Source organism: Haemaphysalis longicornis, unplaced genomic scaffold (genome assembly GCF_048455015.1).
Source record: "Haemaphysalis longicornis isolate Haplotype H1 unplaced genomic scaffold, Haemaphysalis longicornis Haplotype H1 scaffold_1, whole genome shotgun sequence".
Lineage (NCBI taxonomy): Eukaryota > Metazoa > Arthropoda > Arachnida > Ixodida > Ixodidae > Haemaphysalis > Haemaphysalis longicornis.
In genome coordinates this window covers 59,562,551-59,579,022 of record NW_027526203.1, presented here as the reverse complement: position 1 = coordinate 59,579,022, position 16,472 = coordinate 59,562,551, and the positions used below count along the sequence as shown (strand labels likewise).

The following is a 16,472-nucleotide window of genomic DNA, read 5'->3' as shown; positions in this document are numbered from 1 at the left end:
GGTGCAATGTATCCTTGTATTTTTCAAAGGCCTTTGATCACGTTTCTCAAAGCCATCTGCTTGCAAAAATATCGTCCTTAGGTATCAGCCCAAATATTATACAATGGTTTGAACATTTTTAACAGGACGTGTGCAGTTTATTTGCGCCAACAATATTCAGTCAATTCTTACCAATGTAACCTCATGTGTTCCCCAGGGCGCAGGCTTATCCCCACTGGTGTGTTTTTATTGATGTGAACGACCTTCGAAGTAACATATCTTCGAAGCTATGCCTTTTTGAAGACGATGGAATGCTCTTTAACCCCATTCATACATTTATGACAGTACCACCCTGAAACATGATTTGACACTTTCGCTAAGTGGCGCGAAAGAATGGCATATGTCTTTAAATCTCGCAAAATATAAAGTAACGTCTTTCATGCGCAAACACACCACCATAGTTCACACGTATCGTATTCACTCAGTTCCTGTTGACCACAACCGTGCTTACAAGTATTTAGGGCTTCATAAGACATCACTGTCATGGGTGACACATTCAAACAATCCGCTGTGAAGCTGCACGGACACTTGGGTACTTGCAATGCAACTTAAAATCCGCATCTTTTCAAATAAAAAAAACTTGCTTATTTACGGTATGTTCGACGAAAAATTGAGTACGCATCATCTATTTGGCACCTATCGCAAGCTTATCTCACCGACGACTTAGAAGCCGAGCGAAACAGCGCTGCTCATTTCATTGCTTCACAATATTCAAGACCCATCAGCATAACCGCCTTAAACAAAACTCCATCTCTTCAATCGCTTGCATCACGCCGCATAACTTCTCGTCTCTGCCTCCTTCACTCATTCTTTTACTTGTACCGGTCAGAGCACGCCTTCCTTAAACGCCCGTTACGAACATCATCCCGTTTATCTCCCGCTCGCCCCTTGGCGGCGATAAAAGTGCTGCCCGACGGCGATGTGCAGCTAATTCTTCTCCCATGCCGCCACACATTGGAACACGATCCCGGATAATATTACTTCGGCCAGCGACCGCAGTAAATTTCGTGAAAACTAACCTATTTCAGTAACCAAAACCAAGCCAACTAAATACACGCTTGCGTTCTTCGTATTTTTTTGCCTTGTTATATTACACTGCTGAAAATTTATTCATCGTCTTGCTGCTGTCGCTCGAGTGTTCATGCCTTTCTTTTCTTGTTTCCTTTTTTGTTGTTCCTTGTTTATATCTCTGAACAATGTTACTTTTTATGAAGATGTTGCAACCTTGAAGATGTTGCAAGCTCCAACCCGGTGTTAGACGATCTGACTTCTCCGTCTCTGCGCCGCGGACGGAGGCGACGAGACTTGCGGCTGAGAAGGAGGACGAAGAAATACTTCTGTTCAGATTTCTGAACGGCCCACAGTGCAGCCTAGGGGAGTGATTCCTTCTTCTGTGTGGCCCATATGCAGTCCGCGCGGCCTGTGTTCTGTCCACCCGCTGAAGCAGGGTAGGTAGAGAGGGCCTGGACAGCAGCATCTCCCAATGGTCTTGTTGGGTAGTTGACGGAAAGAGAGGAGGGTGCTCAGGGCTAAAGTCGCACACCCCGATTACGGGGCGGAGTGTTCCTACTTCTGAGAAAATTTACATTCTGCGTCGTAGCGATTCGGATACATTAAGTGAAGACGCGTAGGCTGTGGGAAGAAGCCCTGATTTTATGAGCCATAGTAGGGTAGTTTGTTGTTCTCTGCAAAGGCCAGGGTAAGGCGAAGGTACGGTCTGTCTCAGAGGGCGATAATGCTGGGTTATCTCCCTGAACGTGACAAGCGGGTGACTGTCCTCGTGCAGCTCCATAGCACGGGAGGTAAAAGCGCAGGCTTGTTGGGTGGGCGTATTTGTTGCCCTCCATTGAAGCGTTAGGCGGTGTCCAGATGAGCTGAATGGAACCGTTTGGGGAGAGGTTTTTTAGCACGCACAGTGCAGGTCAGGACACCCAACCCGACTGGTAATTCCAGTAGGCTTGCTGGGAATCGGTGACTACCCTCCGAACCCCTGGTTGAGTGAGAGCCAAGGTGATGGCTGCCTCTTCTTCTGCCGTCATTTGTTGGGCCCTAAGCGAGGTACACTCAAGGAGGTTGGTTCTGGAGGTAGCCACGATTATGGCGTGTTGCTGCCCTCGATGTTAGGAGAAGTCTGTGTAAATAACTGCATGAGCCCCACCGAGGGTGGTGTTTAGCGCTTGAGCCCGTGCTTTTCATTGACCCTCGTCATGTGAGGGGTTCATATTTCTAAGCAAAGGGAGCATCTTTAGTTTTAGTCGCCCATAGTCTGGGAGTACGTCAAGCGGATTGACATTCTGGGCTGCCCAGCCAATCTGGTGAAGCATGCGGTTACCCACCGCAGTTCTGTGTCGGTCCTTCTGGTTAGAAAGATGGCCTTCTATCAGCTCTTCCACCGGGTTGTGGAGCCCCATTCTAAGCAGCCTCTCTGTGCACGCACGCATGAGAAGAGCAATGGCCTACTCGACAGCCTTTCTAATCATTAAATAAAGCATCTTTATGTCTTCCTTCTCGAGAAGAAGACAGGGGGTTGATGTAAGTGACTCTCCAGAGGACAAAAGCTTCAATTAATCGAAATGTACCGGATTCCTTCAGGCCTCGCTTCTTGGTGGCAACTCGCCTGATCATGTGTATGATTTTATTAATGCTGTTTTTGAGGCGCTGCAAGGAGACGTCACTCTTCGTGTTAGCCTCGAGATGTAGGCCCAGGATCTTGATGCTGGGGTTTGGAGTGATGGACTGGCCATCAAGGAGTATTCTAATGTATTCCTTGGTTTGGCAAGAGGGTGGATGACAAGGAGCTGTGAGATTTACCTGAACACTGGAGGCCACAGGCTTTAGCACATTGGCGTACCAGAAGTGAGATGCCATGCATTAGTGTGAGCTTCCTTTAATTTTTGTAACTCTTAGTAAATGAGCACGGTGCGCACAGGGCCGCTAGACGGGCGTGAGTGGTCGCGTCACGCTTTCACGTGGCATTCAGCGAGAACGCAGGGGGTAAACCCGCTGATGTGCTTGGCGACTACACCACCTGTCTTCCCCGTCTGGATTCTACTTCCGGCTTCCGAGCGGAGCGGTCGCAGAATGTCTGGCTCCAGCAATGGGGCGTTTTCAGCGAGCCTTTCGGGCCGCGGCAACAGGTTTGAAGATGACTCTCAGGAATATGCTATCGTTTTGCCACCACTGCCAACAGGACCAGTTGTTTTAAACACAGTTTTTTTTCATGCCGATATGAGGGGACGGCCTTATCACGTCGAACATTTCCGAGACGCGCTAGTGGAAAGAGGCCTGCTTGGCGAAGTGCTCGCGCTCGGCCCGTATCAGATGAACCACATCTGGGCCGCAACTTTCAAGACTCCGGACGCCTCACAGAAAATGCTCACCGAGACAGAAATTGTTGTGAAAGGACGAAAGTGTGTTGTTATCAACCCGTGCAACCGTGACGTCCGTGTGAAGCTACACTGTTTGCTTCACCACGTACGAGACGACGACATCAGAGTGGCTTTCTCCCCGTACGGCAGCATCATCGAGGTGAGCAGGGAAAAGTGGCGCGCGGAGGGTTGTGGCAGCCAGTGCAGCATGACACGTGTAGGCGTGCTCAGGCTCAAGGCTGGTGTGTCGCCCGAGGACATCCCTCATGAACTACGTATCGCCGGTGCCAAGGCGCTTGTGGTGGTGCCAGGCAGGGCCCCGCTCTGCCTTCGGTGCCAACGCACAGGCCACATCAGGCGTGAGTGCCGCGTTCCGCGGTGCACCTCATGCCGCCGCTTTGGGCACGAAATGGCTGAATGTGTGAAAACCTATGCGACTGCTGCCTCCCGGACGTACAATGAAGACAAGCGTGAGCTCGTGATGGACGAGGCCGAAGCGGAGGAAATGTCTGGTGAGGAAACCAAGGATACGCCCCCTGAGCCAACGCCCACAAAGCAAGTCAAGGACCATCACACTGCTCCCAAAGAAGATCCAAGCACCGAAAACAATCAGCTTGAAGCTGCACATGCATCGCAAGCTGACGACGTTGGAAAAGGACAGCGCGATGCCACCACGACAGGCGCGGTTTCAACTACTGAGGAGCCAGAGCCCATGGACAACCAGGAATCCGGCGCCAGCAACACCACGGCCAAGCGTCAGCGAGAGGGAAACAATGGCGACGGCGTGAGCACGGAGGTCACGGTTCCCGATGAACCGCCACCGAAGTCGGCGCCAGGACGACGCTCATCATTTAAGCCGAAACCAACGATACCACCAGACCGAAGGACCGCTTCGACACCGTGGGCGACGAAGCCACCATAACTGAAAATGCTGTGCGCACCCGGACAATCGGCACGACACACGCGGGATGCCACGCACCGGGATCGTGGCGTCGAGGTATGTGAAGCAGCCGCCTCCAATAAGCGAACAATACTTTCGGAAAGACAATACGTAGCTCTGAGTGCGCTGTCACATGCTTCGACTGAAAGGTGAGCACTGTCTGTGAGGTCCACTTGCTCCATTTTTTCCCATGGCGCCAAATGTAAAGGCTAACCTTCGCGTAGGCACGTTGAACGTGCGCGGATTGTCGGCGAAAAGGCGGCAGCATCAAGTCAAACGCCTCCTCATAGAGAACAGCCTAGACATTCTTGCAGTGCAAGAAACTAAAATTGAAAGCGAAGAGCAAACGGATCGCATGGTGCTTGTTTACGGTGCATTGTTCAATGTTTGCGTTTCCCATGCGGTAGGCACGTCTGGTGGATGCGCATTGTTTCTCAGTAAGGCTATCGGCATTGATGTTGAGCATGTTGTCGCATGTAGTGAAGGCCGCATGATTGTGTGTGATTTTCGCTTTAGCGGTTCAAACTGGCGGGTTGTATGTGTGTATGCCCCTACCCGATCGAATGACAGACAGAATTTTTTTGAGAAAATTGAGCCCTACCTTAACTGCGAGAGAAATGTTTTTCTGCTAGGCGATTTCAATTGCGTCTGTAACCCACCCGATAGAGTTGCAAATTTGCCCATCCGCGATACGAGCGCTTTGTACCTCAATTCGGTGGTGCAAGAACTAAACTTTGAAGATGTGGGCTGCCTACTATCGGGCGGGAAACCCACCGAGTATACACATTTTCAAGGACATAGCCATTCCAGGCTAGACAGGATATACGTATCCGCGGGTCTGGTGCCTTTATGCTGCGATTATGAGGTCAAACACATAAGTTTCAGCGATCACAGCTTAGTGACGTTAGACCTGGGATATGGCAAAAGAAAACATAAATTCAACTGGTCTTTGTGGAAGTTTAATGCAAAGCTTCTCCAAGACGACGCGTTCGTCGATAAAGTAAGTCAAAAACTGAAAGCGCTGTTGGACGCAGAGCAAACGGACATCACACCAAAGTGGGAAAACTTTAAACATGAAGTTAAAATGGACGCTATTGAAAGGTCTTCCACACTACGGCATGAGGAGAGGAAAAAAGAAAAAGAACTACAGCTACAACTCGAATTTCTTTTAAGCGTCGAAACAACACAGCCGGGGAAGTTCACAGAAGCTATTAGAGAGGTGAAGGCGCAACTTGAACTGATAGATGCAGATAGATACAGAGGGGCTGCAATACGCGCCCGGGCAGAAAAATTATGGTTAGGAGAAGCGCCAACAAAGCGCTCGCTAGGCGAAGAAAAAAGATACGCAAGGCAGAATGAAATCACGGCAATAGACTACAGCGGACAAGTTATGCAAGACAGCGATACGATCTGCCAAGCGTTCGTACAGCACTATCACGAACTGCTAGGGAAGGGGCGGGACCTTGAAGACGGGTTTAAAAGCTGCTTCTTATCGACGATGCCTAAGTTAGACAACAAAGTAACAGAATACCTGGAAGGGCCAATAAGTGTATTCGAAATTGAGAAGGCCATTGACGAACTGAGTACGGGAAAATCCCCTGGACCGGATGGCTTAGGGGCCAGTTTCTACAAAGCGTTTAAGGGTGAACTGGGACTGATCCTTTACGCCGTGTTAAAGGAATCATATCAGAAAAAAATGTTGCCAAAATCGTTTAGACACTCGCATGTCGTTCTAATTCCAAAGAGCAACGACCCGATTAAGTTATTGTCAGTTAAAGGCTTTCGCCCTATTAGTCTCACCAACGTCGATTATAAAATTTTTATGAAGGTTTTAGCGAGTAGGTTGCAAGCAGTAATAACATATATTGTGGGGCCACACCAAACGTGTGGAATAAAAGGGCGCTCTATTCAGACCAAATTCATGTGGCCAGGAGCATCCTAGAGTGCGTGGACTCGCTGGGTGGGCACGTCGCTGTTCTCCAGCTTGACTTAGAAAAGGCGTTCGATCGCGTTTCACACAAAATTCTTTTTGATATTCTGGAGCACGTGAATGTCGGTTCCGTCATTTTAGAAGGCGTCAGAATGAGCTACTCGGACTGCTCAGCCAGTCTTATTATAAACAAGAAAATAACCAGCAGCTTCCAAATCCTGTCATCCGTTAAACAAGGATGCCCTCTGGCACCTTTACTCTTTGCCCTCTACCTCGAGCCTTTTTGTTTGAAGGTAATTTGCAATGACAGCGTGCGCGGTTTTAGACTTCATGAAAGTGAGGTCAAAATTCTCGCCTATGCTGACGACGTGGCCCTTATGTGTGCTGACAAAGAAAGCGTTCTCGAAGCAGTGAATGATGCGGTCATGTTTTGCAAACAGACCGGTAGTGAGATCAACTGGGATAAAACCACAGGGTTTTGGCACGGTGCGTGGGACAGCACTCCAGCCTCTTTTGCAAATGCACAGTGGACCACTATACCCTCACGATACCTGGGAGTGCCGCTTGACCAGTATCGTGACACGAACGAATACTGGGCAGCAGAGACAGAACGGGTGAGGGGGAAAACAGGTAAATGGGGCGGTCGGGATTTATCAATGTTCGGCCGTGCAACTGTGTGCAATTTGTTTCTGGTGGCCAAAATTTGGTATGTACTGCAAGTGCTATACATGACAAGGCTTCATGTGCAAAAGTTGCATAGAGTCTTTGCCGTATTCGTCTGGGGTTCCACGTGGGAGCGCACAAGTCGCACAAACCTGTTCCGTTCCGTGAGAAGTGGCGGCTTGGGTTTGGTACACTTATTCTTAAGACAAGTTGTTTCACGTTTTGTTTTTCTACGCGACCAAAGAGATGTCTTTTTGCGCAGTGTAATTCAACTCAGGCTGCGTGATGTTTTGCCAGACTTTGTCGTGTCGTCTTATGTTGTGGGGGGATCGACTGCACGGGGCTATTTAAGAGAAGTTGTTCTGGCATACCAGTTCTTAAAGGCGCGGTTTTCAATAGAATACCTCAGTACTGTACACCGAAGACGACTGTACAAAGATTTGATTGACGTGACACTGCCGGTGCCTTTGTACCGGTCCCTACATTGCGCAGGCCCAGGACAAGACGTTCTAAAAAGAGTTAAAAAATGCCAGTCCGGTCCTCAACGAAGCCCTTTTTCTTTCAACTGCACAGCGGTACTTTGCCAGTGAAACCTTGGCTTCAAGAAAAAGGGCTTTATGTTCCCTGGGGCATCGACTGCATTATCTGTCGTAAACCGGAGACAATCGAGCACATATTTCTTGACTGCAGCGATGCCGTATTTCACTGGGACATCCTGCAAAGAACTTTAAAAAAAGATCTACCAATAAGCCCTTATGGCATACGGTTTTTGCCAACCGAAAACGACGAAGGTGTGCCTTATGACATGTTCCTTGTCCTCAGCCTGCACAGTATATGGAAAACGCGTATGGCAGTGCGTCACGCTGATGTCAACGCACGCCCGGCGAGGGAATACTTCAAGGAAAGCGTCGCTTTTGTAAGAGATGTTTTCGAGGCCCAGAGTGAACCACCAGCGTGGATGAACGTATTGAACGAACTGGTATCCCTCAAGCAGTTTTAACCCACACGCACTTGCCAGAGGTCGGCAAGTGCTTTTAAGCTTGTGTTGTGCAAAAGTTGTATTGCATGTTTTGTACTAAGCCGGTAATAAAGAAAAAAAAAAAAAAACCTGTCTTCCCCGTCTTCGCGTGGGCTCGTAGCTGAATCGGTAAGACGACGGGCTTTCGCTTTGTTAGTCTGTTAGTTCCGGGTTCGATTCCCGGCGGGGCCGGTAAATTCTTTTATTTGTTCGCTCGAGTTTTCTGGTGACACCAACGGTCGCGAAAGAACCCTTGGGGGGTAGAGGTAAAAAGCTTTGCTTTAAAATACGCAAAATTCGGGGGTTCTAAGACTGTTTTCCTTGTTTTTATGTATTCGTTCATGCCCCGAACCCAAGTCTCTGACTTTTCGTTCCACACGGGCGAGAGAACGTCGGCATTAGGCATATACAGCTTCGCTTTAATAATAAAAAAATCCCGGGCCATCTCCAATAACGTGAAATCTGAGGAGGAGCGAAGAAAGCAGTGTATAAGTGTATTCTTGGCACCTTGGCGTTTCTGCCCAGGGTGATGAAACCACGGGGGGGTAGAGCTCTACAGTTTTGCTGTAAGTCTCGTGTCTTTGAAACCCGAAACCTTCTAGCGCAAGGCGTCGGATAACGAGGGTCCTCGTGTGTTCTTTTAGCACGCTTTTTTCCCACGGGCATGAAACGTTCTAGCGCGAGGCGTTGGAAAACCAGTGTCCCGGTGATTTAGTACAGTGACTACGTGATACTACAACTACATTAACGACGACAGCCCGAGCCCCTAAGGGGTTTCACCCCTAATAACGATTTCTCTCCTTACTAGACGCTGTAAGGTGAGAAATATTGCTAACGGAGGAGGCCATTCCGTGCATACTTGTGAATTCAGACCCTCTGGTGAATTGGCACCATCCATTTCGATCGTTTTGTGCGTTTCTTAATTATACGTCGTATTCACTTTACCTTTGGTGCTATTCTTTCGCCGCCCCTGTTTGTTGAGCGCTTTTACCCCAAGATGTGGGCTTTCCAGCTTGCCCGATTGCCTGCTCTCCTGCAGTTCATAAGTAAGTATGCATCATTTGCTATCCTCCCTTTCATTGCGTGAACGGTACGGAAAAGGATGGCATTGTTTTCTTATGTAGAGTTTTACACGTGAGAGCTACACCTTGGTTATGAGGTGGGCCGTAGTGGATGGCTGGGGAGTAATTTTGACCATCTCCAGGGGATTTTTAATCTGGAACATACGGGCCTTTTTGTTTTTTTCTTCTGACAAGCGTCCACCCAGGGCCGGGATCGAACCCGCGTGTATGGGGACAACGCCTCAGCCACTCAGCTCTCGCGGCGGGTAGAGATGGAAAGTGCAAATGGGGCTGCGAAATGTTTCTAGGAGAGCGGGAGAATAATTTTCGTAGCCTCCCCTCTACACATACAGCAAAAGCAAATTGGGAATGTAAAATAAAACTCAAATAGAAAATGGAATGAAATAGCAAGGGAAGAAACCTGGCATTAGAGATCAACTAAAATGGCAAACGCCTAGCTAATCCAGTGTTCCACGTAATCACTAAAAGATACTGCAATATTACCATTTAACGAAATTTCACAATTTAAAAAACCTTCAATGGAACAACAAATCACGACGGCCCATTCAGTGCAGCCTGCTCCCGCGAGTAACTGAGAAACCACATAAAAAGACGCTGTGCTTGATAAAACAAGCGTCAACTAGAGAAGAGATGAAACGAGAAAAAAAGTTGCACGGACATCAACGTTTGTATCCTAAGATGAAAGGCGCAATAGCGATACTTCAACTCCCGCGGAGTGTTTTCGTGCGCAGTTGTTGCATTTCCAATCAATGCTTCACGAGCACTAAAAGAGATCGAAGAGAGAAAGATTAGCTGCGAGGGTTTTTAATGGCCGTCTTCTAGGAAAGACAAAAGATCTCTGCCCTCTGTTGATTAAAATGTGAACGGGAAAAGTTTCCCATAAAAGGTGTTGGTCCGTTTGTGCGATGAGGCGTCAGTGGCTGTGTTTGAAAATGTTTATTCTGTCATTTCTATGCCTGGCGGAACAATTTGGCTTTTTACGAATAGGGAGATAGAGAGAGAGAGAGAGAGAGAGAGAGAGAGAGAGAGAGAGACAGAGAGAGAGAGAGTGTGAGTGTATGTGTGTGTGTGTATGTGCGTGTGTGCGTGTGCGCGTGCGCGTGAGCATGCGCGTGTGCGTGTGTGTGTGTGTGTGCGTGTGTGTGTGTGTGCGTGTGCGTGTGCGTGTGCGTGTGTGTGTGTGCATGTGTGCGTGTGCGCGCGTGCGCGTGTGCGTGTGCGTGTGCGTGTGTGTGTGTGTGCGTGTGCGTGCGTGTGTGTGCGTGTGTGTGTGCGTGTGCGTGTGCGTGTGCGTGTGTGCGTGTGCGTGTGCGTGTGCGTGTGTGTGTGTGTGTGCGTGTGCGTGTGTGTGTGTGTGTGTGTGTGTGCGTGTGCGTGTGCGTGTGCGCGTGTGTGTGTGTGTTCTCTGTTCAGGAAGAAATAGTTGTGGTTTAGGAAAACAGGAACAGGGTAAAGAGACGACAGAGAGCTCAAGAGTGGAACCTGAAGATGCAGCCCTTTCACATGGGATGCAGCTGGTCAATGCTGCCTCCCATATCTCGAAGGAGTAGAATATGTTATGTTTAAGTGTTTCTCCCCTGACCATACCCTTGGACATGGCTAGGATGCGTGCAAGAGAGTGAATATTTCTCCTATTATCGCTTAGATTTAAGTTAATGTATGATGTTTCAACCTCACACATTAACGTACATAAATCTTCAGATACTTGTGTTGGTTTTTCGTCCGCAGAGTTTGAGTCTTCTCTATTGCGACTTCGTTGTAGCAAGGGTGAAAGATCGTGGCCCTAGACATAGGATTTGGATTCGTTCTTAACATTTTTCGAGGAGGGCAGTGTGGTAGTCGTGGTCGCAAGGAGCACGGTACGTAAGTTCGTGTGCCTCTTGGTCAGAGCGTCGTTCGGTTCCAGGCCATTGGGTCTGGGTGCCCAGGGGAAGTCGTTAACTTGTTGCATTGTGGATGGGAATATCTTACCGAAGTGCTTAGGTAATCTGCCTGCAGAAAACAGTAATGTCCTTTGAGAGTCAGTAATAATGTTACGCTTCCATCTGATACTCCCGCTACTCGGATGCCGATACGATGGCTCAAACTTCCACTTCTATCTTCCTGTATATTGGAGGGTCAAGAAGTCGGAAAGATTTCCAGAGTAGTCAATAACGACTTTTGCAGCCTCGTGCTTTCGTACATCCCGGAGTCAGGGTATGCTGTGGCCTCATAATTTTGAAACTTTCCGTTAAATGAACTTGATCTTTCCATATCGCCTCTTCTTATGTACGTTGGGTCCATAGTGTTTGGTACAGGAGTTTTGACGCGTAGTCGCTGGATTGGTGACAGGTCAGTCATGGTGTGCAGTAATTTCTTTTCAAAGGGAGGGGAGTGCCTGTCTTCTATACGATGCCTTGTTTTTCCATCCGCTCTATTGGTGTTCGGAGAGTGGTTTCTCCGATTTCTTGTAATGCGTTAGGAAGACACACCTTGAGGACATATTCATAGTCATTAGCACTAACATCGTATTTAGGACGACAGAAGGGTGACGGTCTCTCCCATTGACCTCCACCCGCTCCTGTCCTGCGCTGTCCGAGTCGATTCTTTGCCTTGAATATTGTTATTTTATCCCTATGGCCTTCCTCTTCTTCGAGACCCGTCTATGCATGTCCATTCTGCTACCCTGGTGGTCCATCCGTTGTTAGCTTGTCTTACGCTCAAAACTGCAATTTTGAGGGCTGCTCATATGCTGTCCTGATGAAAGTGTTTCTATCAGTTACTTTGGAACGGGTAAATTTGTAGTACCGTAGGGTCTGCAATAATCGGCTCATGATCAGTGGCTGCACGAGTCTTATCGCTTCTTTTATTTTTCTTGTTTTTCTCTTGGTTGGGCATTTTGTTTGTGGACTAAACGTTTGTTAAAGTTTATAAAATTGGTTAAATATTTTTTTGGTGGTTGTGAGTTTGGCAGCGCCGCTTGTCTTCAGAGCCACGGTGAGCATTCTTACGTGACTGGTCTCTTGGAGGACATCCGTACTTATTTTCAGGGTGATTTTTAACTCGGCCGCCAGGCACCATTTGTCGTTTGCCAATCCGAGCTTGCAGCGGAGGCAGAACCATGGAAGTATTGCAATGTATTTTGAAAACTTATGTGATTAGATCATATAGAGTGGGCGTTATTTTACTTGTTTTCTGGTTATAATATATGCCTTCTTTGATGTCTGACAGACTGGCGTCAATCATTTTTTCCCTGTTTCAGTTACGCCATCCAATGTTGGTGCTGGCATAAGTCCCGGTAGGAAACGCGCCGCGGTGGCTCAGTGGGTAAGGCGGTGCGCTGCTGAGCCCACGGATGCGGGTTCGAATCCCGGCCGTGGCGGCCGTTTTCACAAAAACACCATTTTGTCGCAATTTCAGCGCACGTTAAAGTTCGTAAGGTGGTCTAAATTATTCCGGGGACTTTCATTCCCACGCACCTCGTATCTAACGTGTAGCATTGACGGATGAGTTACGGGAAATTTATACTTTTGATCTTCTAGTGGAAACGCGTTTTTCTGTAATGATGTAAGTTGCCGGCACAGCTGGCGATCGTGCCTGCCGAGCATGCTACCACCGAATCGGCACAGAACTACCTTCCCCGCGCAGGCGTGGCACCTGCTGAAAACGCGTGTCTTTTCTTTCGTATGAGGCGTGGTATCATTGCCCTTTGCAAACCTGAATTACCGTTGCGGCAAAATACAATGCGGCGGAACCCTCAAATATTGCTGCCCCAGTCGTAGCTTCCGGGTGGCAGCGGTGACGTATTTCTGTGGACGCCTTATGAACACGGCTAATAGCGGACGGCTAGCAGGCACGGGGAAATCGCAAAATGAGCCTAATAACGCAGTCGCGTTAAAACCAACAGCGAAAACTACAAAAGCCTCCCACGGCGTCATAATTGCCCTGTGGAGAGCACAGGCCCAATTTTTTCCCGTTAGTTTTAAGCAATGGTTAAAGGCAAGCGTGTCCTTGTACACAGCAGCACGTCGAAGCCGCCTCAAGACCTAAGCAAATCACAGAGATAAAAAACTACGCGAATGAATGCTAAACTTCGAAAGGGAACGCTAAGCATAGAATTCAAGGGGGGTACCCAGGGGCGATAAATAAGACGTGCTTGGTAAAGTAAACAAAATCGCCGCGAAATTCGAGGTCACCGAACTGAAAGACAGTGACGGGACTGCTGCGCATCGTTTGCTCTCAGAGCCGGGCCTGTTATCACTTTCCGCTTTGGAAGCCACTCTGTCAAAGACGGCAATTATACCGCCCGAAAGAAGTAAGGAAAGCGAAGTCACTCGTCTGCATCCAGGAGAAATTAAAGAAACAATGTCGGACACTTCCATGGATAACTGAGTATGGGGCCGGCCAAAATACCTTTTGCCTTTTTTTCCACAAGAAAGGATAGATCCTAGGCAGACGATCCGGAGGAGACGACTTCGCAGGGATTGCTTAGCTTATGCTGCTTGCTAAGACATAGCATAGGTCCATTCCATGTGCAGCACACCGTATTATTTGTGACTGCACCTTGGGAACGACTTTATGTGGAGTCTAAAATTTTGTAAGCTAAATTCCCAGTCGGCTTACAAGAAATATGCAAGTTCCTAAACATTTTTTGGTATATGCCAATTGGAATTTGATGTTATAATGCTGTCAGAAGCATGGTTCGTAGATGACAATGTTCTCCATATGCCCCACTACAACGTTTTTTTTAGTTAAACCGACTATCACGTCGCGAAGGTGGAGTGTGTTGCTTTGAAATACTGACCTTGCACCTTTTCAACAACGCCATTTTGCTAGTATAACGCCCTACCAGTGAAAACTTGATCACCTTGAAACTTTTTTTCTCTTTTGCAATATAAATAAGCATGACGTAGTCTGCGGTGAGCATTATAATTTCTATCTCCACAATTACACATGTCAGTAATAAGCGTGTCAGGTTAATGTTTTTGTCTGAATACAGCTGTTGATTTACCAACAATAGTAACTGCACTCTCTTCAACACTTCTTGATTTTTCTTCGTAAGCAACTATATCAACAATAAAAAGGCGAATGTAAAAGCCTATAACATGAGCGACCATCTCCACTATACGTTGCCCTCCGGCACCATAAATCCCAACCTTAGCCTAGCATCTTAGTTCGCACTATTACTATTGAAAACTTTATGCGCTTTCGTGGCTGACATTTAGCCCTACCTTGGGCAGAAATTTCGAATGATAACGCTGGCCTTGCGCCACAAAAATCCAACCATCATCGATAAAAACGTTAATGTTTTTTTTCTAATCAGTTCAAGTCCACATTTCAGCCAACCTAAATTGGATGCTTCACATGGAACATATAATTGGGAAAGCGAATCGAATGGTGCTTTATCTGCGCCGTACCTTCTCGAACTCACCAACCTCATTGAAACTTTTTCTTAGTAAACCACAAACCTGATCAAAACTCGAGTATGCTACGCCAGTGTAGGACACATAACCGCGATCATCTAATTACTCCTTTTGAATTAATTCAAAGTAACTCTCTTGGCTTAATTCGCTCCATTTATAACCGTACTTGAAGTATCACGTCCCTGAAATCCATCGCCGAGTTCCCATGTTTTCCTTCCCGTCGAACCAGTTTTCGTGTTACATTGTTTCTCAAACTATACCATCATCTCATCCTGCTCAACCAACTCATTTGTCAACCCCAATACATTTGTCGCCGAATCGATCACGCTCACAAAGTTGGTATCGAACAATTTTCCCGAGTTATTCATCCTGAGAACATCAAGCGAGTGAACCTGCCTTCCCGAAGATGTCATGGCCATACATTATAGTCTTCTATTTCACAATGCATTAGGTAATATTGTGTAAGCAGGCTAATATATTTGGTTAGCATACTTGTTGTATTTTAATGCTTTTTTCGTTTTGTTTGTCCCAGAATCCCCTCTGTTATGCCTCTAGCCCAAACGGTATGACAAATAAAAAAAAAACAAAAATAAATAAATAAATAAATAAATGAATAAATAAATAAATAAATAAATAAATAAATAAATGAAACTTTATTGACACAAGGATGGCGACTCGGCCTATTTGGGGGCGGGTGGGGAGGGTGGTGTCAGTTCGGGAAAACTTTACATTCTCAGATAAACACCAGTAGAGAGAGCGAAGTCCCACAAGGAGGCAAACACCTGCTTGGCTGTGGCTGCGGGTGGGTAGAGCCAGTCCGTCAAACACGTAACGCTGCTGTGTTTGCAAGACGTGCGCTCCGCGTGCACTACCGGACACGTCCAAAGGAGATGTTCAATGGTCGGTGTGGCTCCTGAAGAGCACGGGACGCACGTGGGTGGTGTCATGGCCGGCGGAGGTGAATTGCTTGCGGTAGCGCCTGGGAGAACGGGTGGCCGCCCTTTTTTTGTATGTAAGAACGCCACTTGAAAAGGATGTCCTCTGTAAGCGCCGCCCTAGCACGAGCCTTGTGGATTAGGACCTGAAGGCCACGTGGCAGTCCTGCAGGTAACGGGTAGTCATTGGCATGGATGTGGCTGCGGAGTCGAGCTCTAGCACATCGCTGGTAGGTGGCACGGGCTTCAAAGGGGTCCAAGTTGGGGTCGTGGTGAGGCAAAACTGGGTGGGACCGGGTGGAAAGAACATCGCTCGCCAGTGCGCGCGCGGCCTCCTTGGAGGAGTTGACGCTGTGCCCTGGCACCCAGTCTAGCGGAATTTGTAGTCCTGTTGTACAATGTAGCCTCCGGGCAAGCAACTTGATGGACGCACAGATAGAATTCTGATAAGGCACCCGGCGCAATGCGCGGAATGCCGCCTGGCTGGCTGTGAAGATAGTGGAATGACACTGGTTAGTAGGCCAGTGAGAAATTGGAACTTGTCGGACAGCCAGTAATATTGCTCCGAGTTGGAGGTGGTTAGACGATGGCGCTGTTGGGTATTCTTGTTGACAGGTGGCTTGAAATGTCGAGTGAATGGCCGCTAATCCGGCAGTATTCGTGGTTGGGTCCCAAGTGGCGTCGGTATAAACAGCGCTATGTGGAAACCGCTCGGTCATTTCAGCTGTGCGTCTGTGTTGGTTGGAATGACGAAGCGTAGGACCGGTGACTGGGAGTGGCTTCGGGTTAACGACGATGAGGTCATCCCATGGTGAAAGCGGCAAAGGGATGGGATGTTGTGGTGCCGCGCATTGTGGCAGTAGCGCAAGTAGCGCACGGCCGTCGAGAGTGGATGCTCGTCGGAAGTCGTGGCCTTCCTGACGGGTTCGAATGATTTCTGTGAGAGCTGGGAGTTGAGTATGCTTGTATAGCTCCTCGAGTCTGGCATGTTTGGCAAGGCCAGTGATGGCTAGAAGGCTCTCACGATGTAGCACCTGCAGCTGCTGCAACTGAGCCTTAGTGAAGTCGAAGCATACTGCCCCATATGTCACTTTG

At 48.1% G+C, this 16,472-nt stretch overlaps 1 protein-coding gene and 1 pseudogene across 1 annotated transcript in view; one reads left to right on the top strand and one right to left on the bottom strand.

Moving 5' to 3' along the window:
- LOC144174007 (tachykinin-like peptides receptor 86C) overlaps window positions 1-16,472 on the bottom strand; it is a 965,900-nt gene that overhangs the window by 891,511 nt on the left and 57,917 nt on the right. The gene's annotated exons all lie outside the window — the stretch shown is intronic.
- Window positions 6,300-8,017, top strand: LOC144164275 (uncharacterized; annotated as a pseudogene).